Below are 9,666 nucleotides of genomic sequence, written 5' to 3' on the forward strand. Positions count from 1 at the left end.
CATAGTTCTGACAAGAGCTGTCCTTGAAAGGGCAGTTCTTGAAAGAGCTCTCTCAGCCCCACCTACCTCACAGGGTATCTGCTGTGGGGAGGGGAACGGAAAGGAGTTTGTAAGCTGCTCTGAGACTCCGAGTGAAGGGCAGGGTATAAATCCAATCCCCCCCCCTTCTTTTTTTTTTTTAATTTATTTACTGATTTTCTATACAACAATACACAACAATCAAAAATACGTCCAATAAAAATGTTAAGGTGCATCAACTGTTCGAAGGAAATCCAGGTATTTCACTAGCTCTGGCTAAAGAAGGTGGCAAGCTTGGCCACACACCAGGACCCTAATGAGGGGGAAAAAATGGTCCACTGCCTCAGTAGGCCCTCTCTAATTGGTCATTGTGAAGGTTAAAGACAGTATAAGTGGATTCTCCCATACGCATACTCTGCATGTTCCTGATTAATAGGGTCCATTAAATATGCTTTGTTTAAGGGTCCCCAGTACCATGGAACCAATAGTGTGCCTTGGTATATAATGGCAGACTTTCCATTTAAAAAGCTCTTTAAAAATTGTTGAAAAGCAAACTCAGGCCGCGGTCACACGGAACATTAGGCACGCAAGAGGGATGGAAGAGAGACGGAGTTTCCGGGCGCGATCTCACTGCAACATCTGGGGAGCGTAGAGCTCCGGTGGCTGTTCCATGGCTACCGTCCGAAGCTGCGCAGTAAAAAACTAGTACCTCCGAGGTACTAGTTTCCGGGAACTGCGCAGCAAGGGCGGGCGCCTGATCGCGTCCCTGCCGGGCTTCCGTGGCATCCGGCGCGCGCCGGGTGGTTCCCCCCCCATGCCTCCCGAAGCCCTCAACAGCACATGCGCACAAAGGCACCCGGCATCGTTATGGTCGAGGGGGGCTGCAATGGGAGTGCGCGGCAGCAGCCAGGCAGAGAGAGCCGCGTGTCGCGGGGGGAGGGAGGGAGGGCAGGCGGGATGCTGGTGGGGAGGGGGGACCCGGCGGGTTACTCCCCCCCTCCCCTCCTTGTGAGCGGCCCACAGACCCTGCCCAGAGTGGGCAGTGCACGGCCCTCCCAAAGGGGTGGCTCCTTCCATCCCCTTCCCATCGGCTCTCTCTGGAGGTGCGGATGCTGGTGTGATCGGCACCTCCACCTTATCCACGGGACCTCGCCGGAACCTCTCCGGGACGTCTGATCCCGCTGCCGCGAGGTTTGTTGCCCCGGGGCAAATAGCCACGCTCCCCACCCGCAGTTTCCTGCCCGTGTGACCGCCGCCTTAGTTTTGTTACTTTGTCTTTTTTTATGCTTCTGATTTAGTTTGGGTTTTTTTAAAAGCTGTCCTGGATAATGTTTTGCATGTCTTTCGTTTTTTGTTGTTGTTCAGTCGCACAGTCGAGTCCGACTCTTCGCAACCCCATGGACCAGATCACGCCAGGCATTCTGGTCTTCTGCCGTCCTCTGAAGTTTGCTCAATTTCATGTTCGTTGCATCTATGACACTGTCTAACCATCTCATCCTTTGCCGTCCCCGCCTTCTTTGACCTTCAATCTTTCCCAGCATCAGGGTCTTCTCCAGTGAGTGCTCCCTTCTCATTTGGTGAAGTATTTGAGCTTCAGTTTCATTTTAGCTCATTTCAATTTGATGATCATTTTGAATATATTTTATAATGGAAGAGAGTCTAAACATTTTATAAATAAAATAATAAATGTTGCAGTGGAAAAGGTATCATCTGAGTTTGCCATTATAAGTACAGTAGTACTCTCAAATTTTGGCGTACGGTTGATGACCTTTCTGCCATATTACGTTCAGTCTAGTTGGGGGAAAAGGTTACCACAGAAGGAAAATTAACCCTCAATCATGCCATTTTGTTGGGGGATTTTGCTGCTTCACAGGAAACTTGTTACACCCAAGAAGAAGAGCCTATTAAGATTTTGAAAATGATTTGAAATATTTCCTCTTTTGAACATTCTGCCAATACTATTTTCAGTCTAGTGGACAAGTATGTATTTTATATGGAAAAATTAAGACTAAAAGCAGTTGTGCGAATCAGTGGTTAGTCATGGTATTTTGTCATTGGAGGGTTCTTACTGCTTCTCAAGAAAGTCATTGAGTCCAAGATTATGATGTCATTGAGGTTTCTAACATGTTTCTTAAAGTTTCCTCATTTCCTATGCTAACAAACTGTCCAGAGAAGCTGTTATTTTAAAATACCAGTTAGTCACCTCAGTTCACTCTCTAAGTGAATATACTGGCACTTTTCACTAAATATTGGCCGGTCAAAGTGACACTGGAGAGCACAAACATCAAACATGGTTTCCATTTCTCCAGGGAGCATGTAAATTAAACTGCCTTTTGGGAGACAAGGTTGGAAGTCAAACCTACCTTGCCAATGTTTTCTGGTGAGCAAGGAGAATATGTATGACTGGAATATTTACACAGCCAAACATCAGTGCTGGACAATTACATCACTGTCATTTGGTTCCATACATGAACTGCAATCCCTTTAAAAATTAAAGAGTCACTGCATTCACCTCCTTAGCTTTCCACAAAGAGGCCCTTTTCACATTACCGTTCTAAACTGGATGTTATTCATTGTTGGCTCAATTTCGAGTAAAGCAGTACAGGGACAGGGGTTTTATACAGCAAATATCCTTCCATTAATGAGCTGTCTCTGAAGCACTATGGTTATTTCAAACAGTGCCACTTTCCACCCTCCCTTTTTCACTGTACGATCTTCCTCTGACTTTTAAAAAATGGTCTAAGGTGAGTGCTATAGTGCTATACCGCTATAGCACTTCAATGCAATAGCGGCACTACTGAGATGCATTTACTCAATGGAGTGGACATTTTAAACAGCACACCACAGTGATTCAAAAGCACAATGAAGGGGATGAAAATAGAAAAAAGCAGTTTCCCTCAAAAGTGGCTCAACCACACTTTGCTGACTTGACGCAAGTGGCTTTGTATGAACATGTAAATAAATTCTGCTAGCAGCCGGTTACTAAAATGGGTCTGTCTGAAAGGACAGAAAAAATCCATTAGCAACCAGTTACTAAAACAGAATACAAAGGCAGTTTGAAAAGAATCAGAATTACACAGTTGTTCTAGCAGACACACTCTCAGTTCATATCCAAATCTTCCTTACACACACTCACATCATACACACTCAAATCATATGCTATCCCTTTCTTTACTCGTAATACATGCCTATTAACAAAGTGTGGTCTCTGTGTCTGTCTATTTCCCCCTCCCTGCCACCACCCTCTTTCATAACAGCACTAGTTTCATAATATCTCTGTGCTAGTTTTTCTTCTCAGGAAATTGAACAAGGCCTTCATATGGAGGGTAGTTTCTGCTCAACGTATAATCAAGTCAGCTTGTCACTACTAGATGATCACTGAGAATCAATATTGTTCATTATTTTAAAATGCTGCACCCTTCAGTTTATACAGCTGAAAACACAGTGGAAGGCCATGAAGCAGATATCTGTGTGGAAAGTCCCTACAAAAGTTGGACCCAGAAATAATTTTCCTTTGAATACTTTTCTGTCCAACCAAAACCAAGAGTGTGATTTAAAACAAAACAGAACTGCTGAATAGTACCCTTGTCTAAGTCACAAACGTTTATTTACTTTGTCTTAGAATGAAGGCCTTTTCACTAGAAGAAATGTGATTGATTGATTGATTGATTGATTGAAACCCTTTCTTTTTTTCCTCAGTTGGCCCAAGGTGTGGCTTACAAACATAATTCTCCCCTACTCTGTTTTATTGTCACAACTGCATCAAGTAGGTTAGGCTGAGAGTGTGTGACTGGCCCAAGGTCCCCTAGCCATCCCCCATGCCAGGGTGGCCATTTGAACCTGGAGTCCAAGATCCTCGTCTGACACTCTACCCATTACACCACTTCAGACTTCAAGTAGGTGTTTGAATGCTCCTCCATTAAAACTTTGATGTGTAGGGAATACTTTTTTTTTTTTAATGGAGGAACATTCAAACACCTACTTGAAGTCTGAAGTGGTATAGCCCAGGCACAGCTTTACCACTTTTTAATGTAGGCCTTAAGGTACCTTTTCATAGCCCATGGGGCACCTATCCATAGCCCATGCAGATTTTCCACCTGGTCGTAAAGCAGATGTGGGTTACCTCAGGTTCTGGACATATGGTAGAATCCACATAAAGGAAATAATGCTGATGATGACTAACTCCTCCCTTCCACCTAGGCTTGTCATTTTCCTGATGAGGGCATGGGATCGCCCACCCCCAGCAGGCCCTTCCTGCCATGGCCCATGGGAGAAAAATGGTGGTATAACGGGAGAGGGTGATTTCCAGTGTCCTAATGCACTGATGTCACGTCCTGTGCAACAGAAGTGGTGTCAGTGTGTTGCTGGTCATGCTCTAGCAATTGGCCAAAACTCTGATTTACCATAGAGTTCTGACAAATTCCTAGAGCGTCACCAGTGGTACACTGATGTAACTTTCAGTGGTCAGCGTGATTCCAACAACATCACTGCATTGCCACTGAGGACCCCTATTCCTGCAGGCTATGAGGCTCATGCTGGCAACCCTTCTTCCTCTAACTGCAACTTTAGGAGTACTGGTGCCTATAATTGAAGCTTAGTGCTAAGGATCTTTGGAAAAAATAGGCACCTGGCAAGTCTTAAGAGCTACAGGAAATCACAGAAAGGATATAGAGAAGGGCTATAAAGAGAGAATTGTAAGAAAATGACTTAATTCAAATGTCACTTCAAAATTCTCCAGACCGTGGCCTAGAGATGAGGAATGTCTTGAATATCCGATCCCCTCCGGTCCTCATCTCCTCTTGTGCCCAAATCCTTCCTTTCTTTCTGTGGTTTTAGCACTAAAATTGCTTCAGGACTATGATTAGAGCTAGCTAGGACTGCTTCCAAACTATTTGAAATCATGGTTAGAAAGGGAATTGCAAACCCCGTTTTCAGAACTAACCACAGTCACTGACACTACATGCAGATACAGCACTAAACTATGGAGACAATAAACCATCAAAGGGACATGGGAATTAATCTGTGATGAGTGAAAGAGGGAGGCCAAGGGGGAAGTGAAGGGCCCACGATGGCACATTCTTAATTTCCATATAGCGATTGGGATCATGCCATGGATCGGAGACTAGGAAAGGCGATGCCCTAAATATAGCCAATGGCAAAATGACGCTAAGTCTTAATAACAATCACCACTACCAGTTGCTGCAGGGGATCAAACGATCTTGTTCAGCCCCTGCTGTAGGGAACCTGCATTCTTCCAGCAACGTTTCACCATTTTTCATCACTGGGGGAAAAGCGATTGGTGGTGCCTGGAGTTTTGTGGTTGCATGACTGATATCGCAATATTTATTGGTGCCAATACATTCTCCCCTTCCCCCATGGCCATTCTGTTTTGTTAACTTTTAAAAATTATTCTTGGGCCAGGTGGGGAGGTGTTAACATGTATTTTCTTTACAAACCGAGCACTGTCCACTGTACCACTCCAGCAATGTATTTTCTTTACAAACTGAGCACCGAGCACTGTCCACTGTACCACTCCAGCACAGGGGAGTTCATGAAGGATTTAAAAAGTGTACCAAGGGTTGCCAACTCCAGGGTGGAAAATTCCTGGCAGGGACCTCGGTGGGGTATAATGCCAGAGAGAGACTATCCTCCACCTGGGGATTGGCAACCCTAGGTGCAACAGGTGATATAAAGCAGATCCTTCAGTTTGCAGGCCCCACCTGGAGGTTGGCAACCCTCCCCAGCAAATGCCAGAAAGTCTAGCCTCTCCCTTGCAATGAGCTCTCGCCATTTTAAATTTGTCCCGCTTCCTATTGTGGGCTTTGTGAGTCCTCATTTCCAGCACTGTCAAACGCAACCCTGTAGATTAAAAGTAGGGGAAGCAGAAAACAGCTTTCTCCCGTGCACCACAGACATCTGCATCCACCTCCCCCCACCCAGTTTATCCCGTAATATTATCCACCAGTAGGGTTGGCCAATGTCAGGCAGAGGCTGGAGATCTCCTGGAATTACAACTGGTCTCCAGGTTACAGAGATCAGTAACCCTGGAGAAAATGGCTGCTTTGGAAGGTATTCTACCCCATGGAGGTCCCTCCCCTCCCCTCCCCAAACCCCACTGTTCCCAGGCTACACCTCCAAAATCTCCAGGTATGACCCAACCCAGAGTTAGCATAATCAGGAACATCCGCAACACCTGCTGCTCCTTTTCAGGGTACCGCTAGCTCCAGGAGGAAAGAGATGGGGGTTGGGAAACCGATTGGCAGTCCTTTGCTTTGACTTCTTCTGTTAACAGCAGGGGGGAAACTCCACCACACCAGCAAGTTGCCGTTCCTTCTGCTGCTGTTCAGAGTGAATGAGGAAGTGAAAGTGAGTCCCTCCCTGCCTGCACCGAAGTACCCTCCCTGCCTTGCCTCTCCGGTTCAGGCAGGCAGAAAGGGGAGGCCCTCTGGAGAATGCAGCCCGGGCTGTTCCACCTCTCTGGCTGTCCTGCACTACAATGCACAGTTATGCTCATAAGGAACAGACATTGCCTGCTCCAATGCTTGTGTTTGCTGGTGCACATGGATGTGTGAAAGATCCTCAAACAGATAATTGTTACAGCAAAATAAATTAAAAAAAAATAAAACCACAGTCCAGTGGAGGTCATTAATTCATAATAAGGTCACGATAAATCGAAAGTGACTTGACAGCACTGAACACACAACACAGGGGTACCTTAAAGACTAACAAGATTTATTAAAGCATATGGCTTTCGTGAGTTAGAGCTCACTTCTTCAGATGCATGGGAGTTTAAATCTATCAGGGCCCACTGACACAGCAGGGAGGGGCAGCAGGACTAGATTTTGTGTTTTGACTATCTAACAACAGCTGTCATTGTCTCACATCTATGCTGAGCGACCTGGTTTCTCTTTGAATTGGATATTGTTTTGAACTGGCCTCTCTTTGTTATGGTCCCCTCCCCACTATTCTGTTGTGTATATATAAATAGACCTGATAGACAGAAGGGTAAAGTTATGCTGAAATAAATGTTGTTAGTCTTTAAGGTGCTACTGGACTCCTGTTTTAATGTGTGAAAGCAAACATTGTGTGCATACATTTGTTCTTCTGGATGTATATGATTGTGCAACAGAAAGGCATCCTGAAAATTCCTGGTAAAAGTGTCAACCCAGATTTTTTTTAAAAAATCAGGATTTGGACATACAGCAAAGTAATTGCCCGCCTGCATCCTCACGTACCCAGGATCTCTCTCCAAGCTCCTTCAATGCATGTTTTATGTTGTGTTAATTGGACCCTCAGTTAGAGGACTAGCATTAAGCTATCTCATGGATTTTTGAATGCTCAAGGAAACTCATGTTTAAATTCCTGCACAACTGTACCACTTAGGGATCCCAAGTCCCCCCGGGGGGCGGGGAAACCCCCGCCCCAGAGGACCGTTCCCCGGCACCGCCGGATCGGGCCCTGGGGGGAACTCCTCCCCAACGTGCACATCACCAGGAAGTGACGTTATGACGCCGGGCACGCCGGGGGCGGGGCCACGGCCATACAAGGGAAAACTCGATTGTTTTCCCTTGTATGATCGTGGCCCTGCCCCCAGCGTGCCCGGCATCATAACGTCACTTCCTGGTGATGTGCATGCAGTGCGCGCCGGGAACCACCCAGGAGTCCCCCGCGGAGGAGGTAAGTGCCACTTGGCAACCCTAGTACCACTCATTGAGTAGCATTGGAACAGCTGCGATCTCCATATGTAATCTACCTCACAGGACTGTGGTTAGAGTAAAAAGAGATAATCCCAATGCATAACACCCATGGTACCTTACGAAAAGGGTAGGATGCAAATGTGTTATGAACTGTTGTTCTGAGGCCCTGTGTTTTTTTATTGTAAGGCCAACAGAACATCTGAGTGAAGCAGCTTTCTGAATGCCACTAGACACACTGACTGAGCATGGCTAGTAGTAGGCTTGCCAAGTCCCCCCGGGGGGTGGGGAAACCCCCGCCAGAGGCTCATTACCCGCCGTTGGCGGATCAGGCCCTGGGGGGAACCCCACCCCCAAAGCACGCGACGTACCCGGCGTCAGCACGTCACCCGGAAGTGACGCAGTCACGTCGGGCGCGTTGGGGACGGGGCCACAGTCATCCGAAGGAAAACTCTATGGTTTTCCCTCAGATGATTTCAGCCCCGCCCCCCGCGTGCCCGATGTGGTTGCGTCACTTCCGGGTGTCGTGGTTGTGGCGCGCACGCACACAGACTCCGGAACGGCGCTGGAGACCCCCACTCTACCTACAGCGAGGACTTGGCAACCCTAGCTAGTAGCCAAAAGTCACATGGGGAGGATTGAATAAAAAACAAACTGTGTGGCTTAAAAAGAATGACCACAGCACAAACCTTTCATGCAGATGGGTACCTCTTCCTTGAAGCAACTTCCTCCTCCATTTCCAGTTAGCACTTTTGTTTTTTTACCCAGCCATGGGGAAGAAAACATGCCAAATGGCTTTCATGTGTCTCTCAGTGAACACAGTTCTCACTGGCACTCTTTTCCTGGTTGCAAAGACAGCTGACCTGGCCTGGCACTGTTTAGACAGTGTCATTTGAGCACAGACTGTCTCCTGATCTGCCAGTTCCTTACTTCACCTCCTGCCTTGGCTTTCAGTTCAGGTTTTGACCTTAGCCCTTATCCTTCTGTGATTTTGCTGCTTCACCACTGATTCACTGTCTACTATGCTCTTTGAGGTAGGTGTGTATATGTGTGTTGTTATGTGCTACCCTCTTCCTCCTCTGAGAACAGCAAGATCTTCCAGAGGCAGTGCTCACCTGGGCCAGTTGCTTTTGGAGGAGAGAATGCTGGATAATATTTAGTAATGTTTGCTTTATTTTCAAACTAGAAATAAGGCCCGTTGTGGAAATAAATACAACGAGATCTAGAAAGAGGCTCTGGGAGAGTGCTCTGGCTTTGGGCAAACAGTGTCAATTTGCTGTGGTGACCTCAGCAGGGTATAATGACAGAGTCCACTGTTTTCTCCAGAGGAACTGATCTCTGCTACCTGAAGAGCAGTTGTAATTTTGAGTGATCTCTAGCCCTCACCTGGAGATTGGCAACAATTGTTACGCAGGACGAAATGGCTGGTTTGGAGGGTGGAGTCTATGGCATTCTACCTGTCTGAGGTCCCACCCCTCCGCAAACCCCACCCTCCCCAGGCTCCACCTCTCAAATCCCCAGGAATTGTCCAGCCTGGAGTTGGCAACCCCATCTCCTTCCCAGCTAACCATCAACCTACCATTATCTGCCCCTTTGACTTCAGCTGACTTCTGCCCTCCCTTCTGCAGAGCAGTTGTAAATCTGAGTGGTCTCCAGCCCTCACCTAGAGATTGGCAACAATGGTTCCCCATGAAGGACTGAGTGGTTTGGAGGGTGGAGTCTATGGCAGTGTACCTGTCTGAGGTCCCACCCCTCCTCAAACCTCACCCTCTTCAGGCTCCATCCCTCAAATCTCCAGGAATTTCCCATCTGGAGTTGGCAACCCTATCAGGACTGGCCCCAATGTGTTTTCTCCCAAAGGCCAAAGTAGGTGACAGGACCAAGCTTAGATGCCTACCAACAGGCACTGAGGGGAAAGTAAGGAGGGAAATACCTGGAGATTTGGGAGGTGGAT

This window comes from Gekko japonicus, unplaced genomic scaffold (genome assembly GCF_001447785.1).
Source record: "Gekko japonicus isolate JY-2015 unplaced genomic scaffold, Gekko_japonicus_V1.1 scaffold68, whole genome shotgun sequence".
Classification (NCBI taxonomy): domain Eukaryota; kingdom Metazoa; phylum Chordata; class Lepidosauria; order Squamata; family Gekkonidae; genus Gekko; species Gekko japonicus.